General features: G+C 52.3%; 1 non-coding gene across 1 annotated transcript; it reads left to right on the forward strand.

The window, feature by feature from the left end:
* Positions 1-1,947: 1,947 nt before the first annotated feature.
* On the forward strand, positions 1,948-2,133 carry LOC129022724 (U2 spliceosomal RNA). The gene has a single exon (XR_008496523.1). It is a non-coding gene; the product is annotated as a U2 spliceosomal RNA (small nuclear RNA).
* Positions 2,134-15,899: the final 13,766 nt, after the last annotated feature.

Here is a 15,899-nt window from a genome sequence, read left to right on the forward strand (position 1 = left end):
ATAATCTATCATATCAAGCAGAAGAAAGAATTTCTGAATTTGAAGGCAGAGCAACGAGCATTTTTTGTTTGTTTTGGAGACAGAGTCTTGCTCTGTCACCCAGGCTGCATGGCATGGTCACAGCTCACTGCAGCCTCAACCTGCCAGGCTCAAGTGATCCTCCCATCTCAGCCTCCTGAGCAGCTGGGACTACAGGCATGCCCTGCCACACCTGGCTAGTTTTTAAACTTTTTGTAGAGATGGCATCTCACCATGTTGCCAAGGCTAGTCTCAAACCCCTGGGCTCAAGTAATCCTCCCATCTTGACCTCCCAAAGTGCTGCGATTACAGGCATGAGCCACCATGCCTGGCCGAAGACAAAGCTTTTGAAATAACCCAGTCAGACTGAAAAAAATAAAATAAAAAAGCAATGAAAAGACCGGGCGCAGTGGCTCACACCTGTAATCCCAGCACTTTGGAAGGCTGAGGCGGACAGATCACCTGAGGTGCGGAGTTTGAGACCAGCCTGACCAACATGGAGAAACCCAGACTCTACTAAAAATACAAAATTAGCCAGCGTGGTTGCACATGCTTGTAATCCCAGCTACTCGGGAGGCTGAGGCAGGATAATCACTTGAACCCGGGAGGCGGAGGTTGCAGTGAGCCAAGATTGCACCATTGCACTCCAGCCTGGGCAACAAAAGCAAAACTCCATCTCAAAAAGAAATAACGGCCAGGCACAGTGGCTCATGCCTGTAATCTCAGCACTTTGGGAGGCCGAGGCAGGTGGATCACCTGAGGTCAGGAGTTCAAGACTAGCCTGACCAACATGGAGAAACCCCGTCTCTACTAAAAATAAAAAATTAGTTGGGCACGATGGCGCATGCCTATAATTCCAGCTACTCAGGAGGCTGAGGCAGAAAAATCGCTTGAGCCCAGGAGTTGGAGGTTGCAATGAGCTGAGATCGTGCCATTGCACTTCAGCCTGGGTAATAAGAGTGAAACTCTGTCTCAAAAAAAAAAAAAAAAGAAAGAAAGAAAGAAAAAAGAGAAAAAAAGAAAAATCCTGTGTGACATATGGAACACCACCAAGTGAACAAATATTCAAATTTTAGGAATTCCGGAAAGAGAAGAGATGGGGAAAGGCATAGAAAAATTATTTAATGAATTAATAGCTGAAAATTTCTTGAGTCTTGGAAGAGATATAATTTAGGTAATTATTATGCCACTTTCTGGCTTCTGTGATACTAATGAGATGTCAACAATCTAATTGTCATTCCCTTGTAAATAATCTGGTTTTTTTTCTTTAGGGCTATTTTTAAAGATTTTCTGTTTCCTTGATTTCTCCTCCTTTGGATTTATTGGACTTCCTGAATCTTTCAAGAATCTATCCAGTGTCTTTAAGGTATCTGAAAAATTCTCCGCCATTGTCTCTTCAATATTGTCTCTCATGTTATTTCTGTTATTTCCTTCAAAAACTATTTTACATGTATGTTAGGTTCTCTGTTTCCATCATCCATGGTTTTTCATCTGTTTTTAAGTGTTTTGTCTCTTTGTTTCTCTGGACTGCATTCTGATGTAATTTCTTTGGATCTGTTTTCCAGTTCACTGTTTCTCTCTTCGTCTGTGTCTAAATCTGTTGTTCAGACATCGAATTTTATAGTAATTTGTTTCCTTTGTTCTTATTATTCTTGATTGTGAACTGTTCGTTTGCTTTGTAAATATATTAGTTTGAATTATTTGAGTCTTTGACTTAATTTTCCCCAGAAAGATTTGTATTTCCTTCAACTTGTCACCTTGATGGGAGGGGGGAAGGGTGTCTCCAGTATAGGACTATTTTTGTAAATAAATCAACTTAAAATTTGGACCAAACAAAGACTGAATTTGGATCATCAACTTCATTGAGGTCTGCCTTGAGTTTATAAATTCTTGGGGTATTTTTTTCTCCTTCCTCAATGTTACTGCTGAACTGTATCTTGGCCTTTTGGCTCAGATCAAGTGGAGTATCTTTTCTTATCAGTTTAATGTTAGGGCTGAGACAGGAACATTTCCTGCGTGTCTAAGTACAATTGCATGAAATTTTTCATTTACCCTTTGAAGTTTCTGCTTTACAAAGGGTCCTCTTCTATATTTCCCACCTTGGGAAGTTCCTTAGCTTATTTCCTCTCCTCTCAGCCCTCTATCATTGTCAGACTTGCTCAGTGTTTGCAGGGTTCTGTAGAAAACCTGGATTTGAAGTTGGATTTGGCATGGCTTGTCTCCTGGGGTTCTTGATTTCCCTCTCTTTGTTCCTTGTGATTTATTTGCTTCCATGAATGATCTGTGGTGTGTTTTATAAGTTTCGTTGAATTCAACTATTTACTTCATTCAGGAGGGTTGTTCAGGGCATCTTATCTGCAATAGTATAAGAAATAGAATCCCCAAGGCTATTCCTCACTTTCTGTGTCCTTTTGGTTTGGATCTGTCTTAACCTAGAAAACAGAGCCTGAGGCAAGGATATAAAGTGTTGGGGCTTTATTTGGGAAGTGTAAACCCAGGACTGTGAGAGTGAGGTGCGAGAGATTGAGGCAAGGAAGGACCTCCCTGCAGTGATGTGATGTGAGTCTCAGCTGTGCTGGCTGCTGTTTCATAAGGGGCTGAGGTGACCTGGCTCGGCAGATGCCTCTGGGTCAGCTGCATGGGAAGATGGCTCCAGGGAGTCCACAGGAGGGGAACGGAATGTATCTACTGGCTCTGTTCTGGCAGCTACTTTCCATTGGTCAAAGCTGTCCCCACAGGGAATCAGGGGCCCTGGGTTGCATTCCCAGCCTCCTCAGCAGCTGCTCTGGGTACCACATCCCCATGCTGCAGAGTGGCATCTCATGAGGACACAGAAGTGGCAGGTGGAGCATGTGGCTGGTCTGCCTGGCTGCACTGAGTTGGTTGAGGCAGGTCAGCAGGACCCTGAGTGGCTGCTTGGCCCACACCACAGCAGAGCCAGGGCGACCAGCAGGCACATGAGATGTCTACTGACACAGGGTCTAAGATGGCCCAGTTATGCACTGGCCCCTGTGCATTTCTGGGCCACGACACCTGCTGAACTGACTTCTCAGTGTCATTACAAGTCATTGGTTTCTGGGTGATATTAAGATATCACAAGGTGGACTGGCTGTGTTTCCAACCCTTTTTCCTCTAGCTCCGTACACCATCTCCATCCCCAGCGCTGGCCCTTGGCAGCTCAGGATAAAGTCATGTGAAGCTCTGGGTGCAGATCAAGGGCTAGTGGTGGGGGTAAGAGGCTCTGCTCATATGGGATGGGGGTGAGGGGCTCTGTGCCTATGGAGTGGGTGGGGGTCAGGGGTGAGGGGCTCTGTGCCTATGTGGTGGGGGTGAGGGGTGAGGGGCTCTGCTCCTATGGGGTGGGGGTGAGTGGCTCTGCGCCTAAAGGCTAGTGGCAGGGGTGAGGGGCTCTGCTCCTATGGGGTGGGGGTGAAGGGCTCTGTGCCTAAGGGCTAGGGGTGGGGGTAAGAGGCTCCGCTCCTATGGGGTGGGGGTGAGGGGCTCTGCTCCTATGGGGTGGGGATGAAGGGCTCTGCGCCTAAGGGCTAGTGGTGGGGGTAAGAGGCTCTGCTCCTATGGGGTGGGGAGGCCCCTGGGGTGGATAAGTTCAGCTGTGGGGAGGCAGTGGGAGGCTGGTTTGGGTAGCGGGTTCAGACTTGTTTCCAGGCAAGGGTATTAGAGCCCTGCTGGATTTCAACCCTCTGACACCCAGGTCAATACCCCAAGTCGTTTCCGGGCAGAACCTTAAAACCCCCATAGGAGTGATATGAGGTATGGAACTGGGTTCCTGGACAGCCAGCCTTGTAGTTGTGCACAGACGTCCTCTTCATTGTAATGCTGTCACTAATACCGTAAAAGATTGGTCATTGTTCAGTAGGAGAAAAGAATTCTATGGCCAGATACACATAGCTATCTGCACATTACAGTCGTAATGCCCCCACTGGCTCTAAGAATTCCTGAAACAAGGGGCTTATCTGACCTGACGTCGTGTGTGACCATGGAGTCCATCTCCCACGGACGTGCGCTGAGGGAGCAGAAGCCAGATTGTGTGCCCTTCCCCACACGAGGAGCCTCAGGTCTTGGTAGAGCAGCATGACATTCTGGTGTGGCCATGAGAGGGTGTGGGAGGGGCAGACGGGGGAGAAAAATGGGGCAAGCAGCGCCTCCTCAGCCCCCCAACCCAATGACCCTTAACAGCCACCAGCAGCCACAGGAGCAGGTGTTTTAGGACAGCCAGTCTAGAAGGCAAGGTAAACATCCTCTGTGTCTAGCCTGGCAAGAAGTTTGAGCTTATGGGACATTAACTCGCAAAGCAAAGTAACTGCAGCACACTGTGAACCCTCCCTGAATTAATGGCAGGGGAATCTGCTTCAGACAGAAATGGGTTATCTACAGAAACCTTGGATGTGCAGTTGAGTCTGAATCCTCCCCATTAATGGTGAGGGTAATGGGGTGGAGAGGACAGCCTCAGCCGGCCCCGGCTGACTTCTCTCCGCTGTGGAAGTTAGTTCTGTGATGCTGTGGGGTTTGATAGCGTTTTTTTGCCTTCCTGCTTTTTTTAAGGCAGACATTGCCAATTCACCTTTCCGGAGTTGTCTTCTGTTCCGCGTGGGGAGAAGATGGTCGAGGGGCCTGCTGGGAGCATGAGGGAGGCACCTTGCGCCCACACACATCTGCGGGTGAACTCTTTGGGGTCATGCGGAGTGAGTCCTAACTGTGTACGGCTTTAGAGGGGGTCTCCAACCCAACCAACCGCTCAGTGCTCAGGGCAGTCTTATCTCATGGATACATCGTGACAGATGCCAATGGCAATGTAATCATCAGAAAGTATTCTTTAAATTTCTTGAAACAAGCAACCAGAAATATTAAAGATAAGCCTAAATATAAGGCAGCCCTCTGTAACTCACCCACACGACACTGGTGTAGGTTTGCACACGCCTTCCATTCCATGGAGTCATCGAATGGTTATATAAGTGTTACTTGTGGCCGGGCGCGGTGGATCACGCCTGTCATCCCAGCACTTTGGGAGGCCGAGGCAGGCGGATCACCTGAGGTCAGGAGTTCGAGACCAGCCTGACCAACATGGAGAAACCCCGTCTCTACTAAAAATACAAAATTAGCCAGACGTGGTGGCGCATGCCTGTAATTCCAGCTACTTGGGAGGCTGAGGCAGGAGAATCGCTTGAACCCGGGAGGCGGAGGTTGCAGTGAGCCGAGATCGTGCCATTGCACTCCAGCCTGGGCAACAAGAGCAAAACTCCATCTCAAAAAAACAAAAAAAAAAGTGTTATTTGTGTTATTTTAATGTTCTCCCTTTCACTTCAAGTCAGATATCTTTCTACATGCCTCCTAACTTTATTATACTTTTCAATACTGCCTAGTTATGTATTTAGGAGAGGTACAGTAATTTACTAAAACATCTCCATTATTGCACATTTAGTCACATAATTGTTTTTTCGTTTAAGTTATGTCATAATGAACATTTCCATGGTGGTTTTGTTTCAGGTGAGATTCTTGTTCTTAAGCTGCATCCCCAGGAGTAGGATTACTGGGTCAAAGCACAGACATATCTTTATGACTTTTGCTCTGTATTACCAAAACTCACAATAATGTTTAAAGGATTGTTTGCAAAAGGGTTGTGTTCAAGGTGGTTCAGGAGAATCGGGAGTTTCAGGCTGTCCAGAAGTTTGTAAACCAAAACCACGCCCCTAATGCAAACAAGTTATGGATCTTATAAAAGAAAGAAAGAAAATCTGTATGACACTGAGCAGAAGACATCACTGATCAGCCCGATACTTATTTTTGCCATAGGTGACTTGTTTAAAAAGCTGTAATTTCAGAAGATGTGTTATTTTCAGTAATAATACTCAGTAGCTGACATCTACTGAACTCTTACTGTTCCTGGCACCATAGTAAGCATTTCACATGAATTTTCACACATAATCTGTATGACAGCCTACGGAATAGCCCTATTTTATTTTACAGCTTTGGAAACTGGTTTAGAGAAGCAAGTAGCCCCAAATGACACAGGGGCATAGGGCTGAGCGTGGATTCACGTCGGCTGGGCTAGAGCCAGAGCCGGTGCTCACCCTGATGCTGTCCTGCCAAATCCAATTGTGTTAGGACTCAGTGCTACTGATCAATGAGCTATCGATGAATATCAGAAAATCGATTGATTAAGGACACCTGACAGTGAGGTCTTAGGAGTCACTTTTCCTCTTGGTACAGATGAACACCTACAACAGAGAGAAGGACAAAGCTGTCCTCCAGTGCGGGGCTCACATGTGCCACCACCTGCAGCCTTTGCTTCTTGACTCAGCCTAACTCCCAATGTCAGAATAAATGCAGGAGAGGGCAGTTTGGTGATAAAAGGAGAGGAACTATACTTGGAAATGATTTTTTTTTTGCATATTTAGAACCAAAAACCCCACTGGTTCATTGATCTCTGTGAGTAAAGGGTTAATAAAGCTCCCTTTCTGGAATTGAATCTGACCTCTGCTCACATCTCCAGCTCTGCCTCTCGGGAAATCTGAGAGGGAGGGCCACCAGCTCTGTTCCTAGGTGTGGGCAGCAGAATTCCATCCTCGGCAAACGCCATCCCAGAAGTGAGATCGTCCGTGAAGATGCTGCGTTGCTTGGCAAGAGGGACCTGTGCCAATATCATTAAGATTCCTAATCAGCTGACCTTAAAGTAGATGAACCTGGATCCTCTGGGCGATGTGAGTCCTTGACAGCAGGAGGGGAAGGCGGGGACTCGAAGCATGAGGGAGACTGGCTGCTGCTGCTGCTGGCATAGAAGGAGCTGGCTTCTATGCCAGCTTCTAAGCTGGCAACCTTAGGGAGCCCAGTCGCTGCTGCCTCCCCAGCACCCTCTGGCAAGACCTCAGCCTGGGCATCGCCTTGCCTTTGGCCTGGTGAGGCTCCAAGCAGAGAACCCAGTCATCACCCTCAGAAACTTGTTTCAGTCCTTTCGGTTTTTAACAATCCAAGCACTGCCCCCGGAGTTACATGATAACTTTCATTGTCTCCCTCACTGTGGAGGCCGTGGGGAGCCCCCGCCTGAAAAATCCTCAAATCCCCATGCTGAGTTGAACCGTACAATCTGCAGTAGGGCAGGACCTGCCCTCCTGTTCATCGCCCCTGGCGGTGGCCGCGTACAGTCCTCAGAAGGACAGGACCTGCCCACCTGTTCATTGCCGCTGGCAGTGAGTGGCTGGGCGGTGAGCCTCCCGTAAGAAGCACATAACTCAGCTTCAAAAACCCAATAATTGTGCCTTTGATCAGAAGTTGTATCTATTTAGATTTATTGTGATTTCTGATATATTTGGATTGTTTATACCTCTCTATATTGTGTTTTCTAATTTATCCTTTTGTTGTTTTTTTCTCCTTTCTTACCCCTTCTTTTGGTTGATTCATTCTTTCTGCTTATCCCACTTTCACTCCTTCACACTACTTTGAGAATTATATTCTCTATTCTTATTGTTTTGGTGGGGAATCTCAAAACTGTAATCTACTATTTATCTTAGAGTATAAAATGGCAGGAGCAATGCTGCACGCCTGTAATTCTAGCACTTTGGGCGGCTGAGGTGAGGGGATCACTTGAAGCCAGGATTTCAAGACCAGCCTGGGCAACATAGTGGGACCCTGTCTCTACAAAATATGGAGGGGGAAAAAAAAACCTAGCTGAGTATGGTGGCATGCACCCGTAGTCCTAGCTACTCAGGAGGCTTGAGGCGGGGGGATTGCTTGGGCCCAGGAATTCCAGGCTATGGTGAGCTATGATCATGCCACTGCACTACAGCCTGGGCAACAAAGCAAGACCCCATCTCTTAAAAAAAAAAAAAAGTCTAAGGCTATTCAGTGTCTTCAGTCTGTTTTCATTCTTCTCAAACATCCAGAGTTTCTGAAACTCAGGTAGTTTGCTCTCAAACTACTCAAGGTAGTTTGCTGTACCTTGTTTTTCTCACCCCAGCAAGCGGGGATATTGGTGTTACTGGTGTTAGGATTATTAACACAGTGAGTTTAACTTTATTCATGTTTATGGTTCCCTTGCTTCAATATCTCTTTTTGTGTCTTAAACTTTCCTTCTCGGATTATTTTTCATCTTCAAAGGTCCTTTACTGAGATGTGTTTATGGCAAACCGTGTTGGTTTTTCTTTGTCTGGAAGTAATCTGTATTTTCCTCTTATTTTGAAAGATAGTTTTGCGGATAACAGAAGTCTAGATTGAGAGTATTTTCCCCAAGTGCTTTGAGATATTACTGGTGCCTCCCGACACCCAGTGTGGTGAGGAAGCTGGCTCTCAGCCTTGTTGCTGCTCTTTTATGAGTCATCTGCCTTTTCTCTCCTGGGACTCAGCATCCTCTGTCTTTGTTTCTGCAGGTCCACCGTCACTCTCCAAATGTGGGTTTCTTTTGATTTAGCCTGTTGGGATTCACTGGGCCTTCTGAATGTGAGGATTTATGTCTGGAAAATCCTCACCTGACATCTCCTTGAATGTGACCTCTCCTGTACTCTTTATTGTCTCTTTCTAGAATATTCTTTTCATAAAGATGAAGCCTGTACATTCTCTCTTCTGTGTCCTTTCATATTTCTTTGATTTTCTATCTCTTTAGCTTTCTTGGCTGCATTCTGTGTAACATTATCAGATTTATCATTCAGTTCATGAATTATCCTTTAAGTGTGTCGAATTTGCTATTCATGTTTCTGATTTCAATGATCATATTTTAATTTCTAATTGTATTTCATTTTTGATAACATCTTGTTCCTTTGTCACACTTCAATACCCTCTCTTATTTCTGTAAACATATTAGCTGTCGTTACTGTATACTCTGCCTTGGATTATTCCACTATTGGCACTGTGATGAGTCTGATTATACATTTGGTTGTTTCTGCTGACTCTTGCCCATGGTGGCCGGCTTCCTGGTGTGTGTGGTACCTCTGTGTTGTGAAATCATGTTTGCATGGGTGGGACTCTCAGGCGTCTGAGGGTGGATCCCTGCAGAGGCTTTGTGCTTGCCTTTGCCAGGACCCGAGCAGCCCACTTGGAAGTACATTTTGTGGGTGTGGATGCTTTAATCCTTGAACCAACTTGAGGATGGCTGGTGGTAGAAATTCTTGAGACTTTCTCTTATTTGCTCCTCTTTTCAGAGCTGAGGCTCATGCAGCAAGCGTCCCTGCCACTTCCCCGTGACTGGCGGGTTTCCCTGGCTGACTCTTGAGGGCCCCTCTTTTGGGCTCCTGGCTGCCTGCAGGGCTTCTGCTCTGGGTTCCTGCCTCACGCAGGCCCTGGGCTTCATCTCTGTGCTTGCCTGGGGCTTGTTAACGCTCAGGATCCTGGCCAGCAGGGATCAACAGGACCTGTACAGACAGTGCTGTGCCCAGCTGGACTCACGCTTCTCCGTGGCCTCAGGCCTTTTGGGATTCCAGTTACCTTCTCCCCAAAAAGATGTTGAAATGTGATGTTATTGGGCATTTTCGAGTTTTAGAGGCTCTCTGTTGGGAGGCCTCTTCCCCCATCTCTCCTGCTGTATTCTGGAAGGGATGTTTCTGGCCCACCTCCTCAGGATTAGAGAACTGCATTGCAGCCGGCATTTGAAGGACTTGACACAGTGGCCCGGCCTTCCTGTTCATCTTCTCTCTCTGCTCTCCAGCCTCTGCTGGGCCTGTGCACCGTGGTGTGTCTCCTGCCCGCTCCCTGCATGCAGAACATCGCTTGTTCTACAGCTTTCCCTGATGTGGTCTCACTGTCCCTGTCCCTGTGGCCACTTATGTGCCTGTTTATTCATCCTCCATGTTCCCTGAGGAGACGGGCCTAGGAGGGCAGTGGCAGGCCCCACTCACACTCAGACCCCAGGCCTGGGCCTGCTGCTGGCCACGTGGTGGCTCAGGAGACCGTGGCATCTGCCTCCTGGCGCAGGTGGCGTGTGCCCGTTCTCCTGAGGGGCGTTCTCTGCAGACCAGCTCACATGCTATAGCATTGTGGCCTTTCTCAGGAGTCAGGAAGCGTGCGTGTTCATGCAAGCCTTTCTAGAAAGTGACGGGTGGGGACGTGTTGGCAATGGGGGAGGGGAGGGGCTGATAGCCTTGCAGACTCTTGCGGGCCCAGAGCTGTCCACTCTCCATACCACTCATGGCCACCCCGAGGGCAGTGAGCCCGGGGCCGTGAAGCTGCTCTGGTGTGTCCTGAAAAGGCCTTTCCATAGGAGTGAGAGGCTCCATGTGTGACAGGCCAGAGCTGATGTGGCCGTGACAACTGATGGGTCTGGAACAGATGGTCCCGTACAGAGGCACGGCTCCACGGCGCCCCCAGAATGTGCACCCCTCCATTCACTCCTATTGTTCCCACTTGTCGGGCCGGGTCGCTGAACTCCCAGTCCCGCTTGGGCTGCCCCGCCCCTCCCTGAAGACTCCGTGGTGGAGGGCTGGAGTGCGGGGAGGAGATGGCCCCGGCAGTGGGGGGTCTGGAAACATCTCCCTTCATCATCTTTGGGGTACACTCTGGACCCGCCATGGCCTCCCTCACACTCCTTCGTGCGGGTCCAGGCTCTGCCTCACACGTGCCTTGCTTGCCACACTGGGGGCTGGGAGGCCGGGTGGGCTGGGGGTCCGCCCTCCGCCTTGAGGAGCAGGACAGCGAATCCACCCTAAACTGAGTCAGCTGTGCCCTGGCCTCTTGAGGTGGAAATGGTGTGTGCAATGGGAGGGGTGTCAGGGCAGAACTGTGTCCCCCAAAATTCATATGTTGAAGCTCTAACCCCTAGAACCTCAGAATGTGACTTAGGTCTTAAAAGGAAATAGGGGCTTAAAAATGGGGATTGAGTTAAACGGAGGCCATAGGGTCATTAAATTGTACACCTTCAATACGTAACCTTGCAGTGCCCCAAATACCTTAATAGATAAATGTTTAAGGCAAACGAGGTCAGCAGGGTGGCTGGGACCCAGTCTGCCTGGTGTCCCTGTAAGAGGAGGGGGTGAGGATACAGACACACGCAGAGGGATGGCCCCGTGAGGACACAGGGAGGAGACAGCGTCTGTGAGTCCAGGAGCATCTCAGGAACCAGCCCTGCCCCTCCTTGACCTCAGAGCCAGCCTCCAGGAGAACCCCTCCGTATTGGTGCTGAAGCCCCCAGGCTGTGGTGTTTTCTCACAGCCGCCCTGAGTGACTCACAGCAGTTTGTCCCTGATGACTCTCTGCTCTCCTGGGGCCATGTCTTGGTTCTGTGGCTGAGCACCCCTGTTCCCTGCCCTTCCAGGCTCCTGCTCTGACAGCTGGGTGCCTGTGCTGATCTCCTGGCTAGGGCCGGAGACTCGCAGATAGGAAGTGGGTATTCCTGTCAGGAGCAGGGGGTGCACTTCTGAAAACAGGAGGGTGATCGGTGCAGGGGGAGCCTGGCTTCATGTGCTGCTGGAAGTGGATCTGGGGATGAGTGACTCGGCTCGAATCCCTCAGGAGGTGTCGGGCGCCAAGGTCCCAAGCAGTTCCCGCTTCTCGTTTTTATAACCTGAGGTGTCCCAATTAGCTGCTGCTTCGGAACAAATCACCCTCAATGGCATAAACAACCACTCATTTAATTGTCTTCCACAGTCCTGGGTCAAGGTTCCAGGTGGGCTGGGCTCAGGGCTCTACTTGCAAAATGCACTTTATGGGCCCAGCTTCTCCCTGCCGTGGTGGGGGCCCAAGAAGCATCCCTAGTCTGGTGGAGTCCCCGGTCTGGTGGCATCCCCGGTCTGGTGGAGCCCCTGGTCTGGATGAGCCTCCAGTCTGGTGGAGCCCCCGGTCTGGATGAGCCCCCCGTCTGGTGGCGTCCCCGGTCTGGTGGAGCCCCCGGTTTGGTGGAGAACATTGAGGTGAGTGCTCGAGGGGTTGCTCGCCACTGCTGGGCCCCACGGTGCCCACCTGGCCCCCCAGGACCCCAACCCCACACAGCCCTTTGTTCAGCCTCCCCACCCCACGCACCTTCCTCCCTCCCCAGAACATCTGGTGAAGATTTGTTGTACCCTCCTGGGCCCACAGTCCTTGGGGCTGCTGCAGTCTGACTGTCGGTGTCCCCCAGAATTCACGTGTTGAAATCTTACACCCCAGTGGGCTGGTGTTAGGAGGCCTTTAGGTGAGTGATGAGGCGCGAGGCTGGAGCCCCATGAATGCGATTCCCAGGGGTCAGCACAGCCTCGTGCCTGAGAAAGCGGACGCAGCCGGGGAGTTGAGATGCGGCACCAACACAATGTGAGCAGGAGGCCAAGCATAGAGACGAAGTTTAGTTTCATTACATGTCTTTCTCTTTGGCCGCGTTGCAGGAGGAATTTCCGCTGCTCACGAGTAGAAACACAAAGCAGACAGAGGAAGTCAATGGCCGAGGGAACTCAGGGAAGGGTGAACAGAGGCAGGCAGGTAGGAAGGCCAGGGAGGAGCCTGGCGGCCCGGAGCTAGGGGACAGGCAGGGCCACCTTGTGAAAGCAGAGGGAGCCCAGGGGCTTGGGTGGTTCCTGGGCAGGGCTCGGGTGGGTCAGCCCTTTCTTGTGCTGCCTGTGTTCCCTGAGTGCAGGAGAGAGAGGGAGAAAGAAAGGGAGAGATGGGGGAGAAACACGGAGACAGGGAGACACAGAGGGAGAGACAGAGAAACATGGGGAGAGATAGAGGGACAGAGAAGGAGTGATGGGGAGAGAGGGAGAGACAAAGATGGGGAGAGAGAAGGAGTGATGGAGAGAGAGGGAGAGACAAAGATGGGGAGAGAGAAGGAGTGATGGAGAGAGAGGGAGAGACAAAGATGGGGAGAGAGAGGGAGTGATGGGGAGAGAGGGAGAGACAGACTCAAAGACAGTGACTGAGGGGAGAGGCACAGAGACAAACAGAGCAGAAGGGGGACAGACATAGATGAAACAGAGAAAGAGACACGGAAGCGGGCCCTGGGCGGGGCCAGGAGCTCTGGTTTTGGGGCAATAGGACTCAGTACCCGAGGGGATCTGCTCGGCGTTTGGGTGGAAGGGGGGGTGGGTGAGAATGAGGGAGGCTGTTTCCTCAGTTTGGAGGCTCCATTGACTGTAGGAGACGCAGTAGCAGAGAGAGTGAAATGAAAAGTAAATCGATCTCGGAAGGAGACAGGGTGGAAGACGTGGCTTTTGTCCCAAAGTTTCCAAAATTCCATGTACTGCACAAGTGTATTTGGGGCAGGGTGTGAACAGGCTTCTGGGATCCCCCACCTGATGGAGCCGAAGGTGCGGCGCTCCCCTGCTTCAGGAGAGCAGCTGCGACGACAGCCGGCCAGGGCCCCGCCTCCCAGCCCAGCTCTCCTGCCTGCCTGGGTGGTAACTCCACCCACAGGTGGCAGCCGTGGCCACGTCTCTGGGCCACGTGATTGTGTGGGGTCAGGCGTGACTCCTGCTGGGCTCTTCCACCTGCCAGGCTTGGGGGTGGGAGGGGGAGGATGTGGCTGTTGCTGTGAGGGCATCCCTCTCGTCACCGTGGCAGAGGAGCCTGGAGTAGATCCCAGCAGTGCCCCCCACACCCACCTGGAGCGGATCCCGGCAGTGCCGCCCGTGTCCCTGGATCCAGCCGTGCCTGAGGCCACCTCACCCACTGCCTTTTGAGTGGTCGAAGTTGTCTGTGCTCTTGAACTTCAAAGCCAGCTTGGGTCAGGCTTTTGTTCTCTTGCGGCTGAAAACGTGCTGGGGTGGGTGTGAGTGGGTGGCAGGTGCCTCAGGAGGTGGCACAGCTTCGTGGGCAGGGCCCAGAGGTTCTGACCCAGGAGGCCTCCTGGTGCTGTGGGGAGAGCCATGTTGAGGGGTCCGGCGCGGATGATGGGAAGCACCAAGTAAGTGGCCCTGACCCCAAGAGAACGGGGGAGTCCAGGGCTGCAGGACGGAAGGGCTCAGTGCTGCCCGTGGTGGCCGGGGCAGTTCTGGCACCTCACGGGAGGGGCAGCCGTGGAAGCCCCATGAGCTTCCTGGGTGCCAGGCCCTCCCTCGGCGTGAAGGACGAATCTCACATGGCCCCTGCTGCCTGGACGGAGGGGAGTGACTAAAGATGGCAGGGACAGAGGCATGGCAGGTCCTGTCTGCAGGGTGCCGCCCTGAGGTGGAGCAGGGGGCCTGGCAGTCCCACCAGGCTCAGAGCCTCCCCTCACCCTGCGCTTGGCTGGGGGCATCAGAGCCTGTGGTGGGTGAGGGCACCTGTAATTCTTGATGGGGGCTCTGCTGGATCGGGGGCTGCTTAGGCCTGGATGCCCTGATCGTGCCCATCCCCCTCTCCCTCCACACTGTCCCCTGCTCCTGAGAGGCTCCCTGCAGCCCTGACTCTGGCTGGCGGGGGAGGAGTCTGTGGTCGGTGGCTCACAACAGGTGCGCAGCTGCTGCCCAGAGCTGCCCCCGGGCTCAGGAACTGAAGGAAGGGCTGTGGAGCCTGAAGCCTGGGCCTGGCCTGTGCTGTGGCCGCACCGCTGGGTGATGCAGGAGCCACTCCACCCTGGCACCCCAGCCTCATCCGGCAGCCTGGGAGCATGGGCCTCGGGCAGCCAGAGCACAGGCCTCCTGCCCCTCCAGGGAGGCCCTGGCCATGTCCTCATGGGGCCCCTCCAGGTCCTTCTGGCTCCAGGTCGGGACAGTGGCTGTGAGATCTGACCCTCCCGTTCCCCCTCTACCAAGTAGGAGAAACCTCGGAGCATGAGTCCTCGTCCTTCACCGTCCCGGGGACAGGGGGACCCCTAGATGCTGCATGGCTGACAGGCCAATGTGGCAGAAGCTCCAGCTTCACAGGAAGCCAGTGACCATGAGAGTCTGTAGCTGTAACGAAGCCACAAAGCTGTGGCTTTCTTTCCCCTTCAGCTCTAGGAAAGGTTATCTGCCCTGCACAGCTCTCTGGAGGCCTGGCTGGGCTCTGAGAGCATCAGACTGATTATCATAAGAAAATAATCTCTGCAGACACATTCCTCGCTAGAAGCAGGGGACAAAGCCCAGCTTCAAAGACAATTCCACACACGCCCTCCCTGCCCTGCACAGCTGCCTGCCGGGTGGGAGCAGAGCCTGTGCAGCCAGGCTCAGGGGCCTGGGCAGGGACAGCGTGTGGCGGGGGCGCCGCTCAGACAGGAGCCTCAAAGCAACACCACCCCGATGTGAAGCTACTGTTGGGGACACACAGCTGCCCCCATTCCCGGGCCTCATCTCCACAGTGAGACGCTGGACTCTCTCCCCGACCCACCGTCTCTTAGAACCTCCCCTCCATCTGGAGCAGTTCGGCAGCCCCAGGGCAGCCATGGGAACCTTGCCGAGTGCCTCTGGGCCGCCACAGACCGCAGAGCCCACGGGAGCCTCACTCACACAGCCTCATGTCCACTGTGGTCTTGGGGGAAAGCCCTGTCCTGGGACAGGGGAGCCGGGGGTCCTGGCCCTGGACCACCATCTGGGGACCACGTTTTCACACCTGCAAAGCTCCCTGCCCCACCCCCATGTGCCGGCTGGTGTTGACACCTTTGTAGAGTGGGAACCTGCCTCCGAGCCCCAGCCTGCAGCCAGAGAGCAGGTTATAGACCAGGTGAGAGGGCGCCGCGCCCAGAACCAAGGAGCACAAGTCCACAGTGCCCATGAGATCCTCATGCTGGCCGGCGCAGGAGCCATCCTCGGCCTCTGCAGGTCCTCGTGGGGCGGCTGCGGGATCTGCAAAGCCGGCTGTTTGTGGAGGGCGCAGCTCCACCTGGAACAGCCGAGGCAGCCCACGCGCTTCCCGCAGTATCAGAGCAGCCACCAGGGCTGTTGTCTCAGGCACCACGGGATGCCTTTCTTAATTTCGTTTCAATAGCTGTGGGAAAGCCTTAATCGGTCCTGAAAGAACCCAGATGTGCAGCAATGACAAGGCCTTCTCTGAGACTCTAGAACCTTCTGCCATCTCAG

This window comes from Pongo pygmaeus, chromosome 22 (genome assembly GCF_028885625.2).
Source record: "Pongo pygmaeus isolate AG05252 chromosome 22, NHGRI_mPonPyg2-v2.0_pri, whole genome shotgun sequence".
Lineage (NCBI taxonomy): Eukaryota > Metazoa > Chordata > Mammalia > Primates > Hominidae > Pongo > Pongo pygmaeus.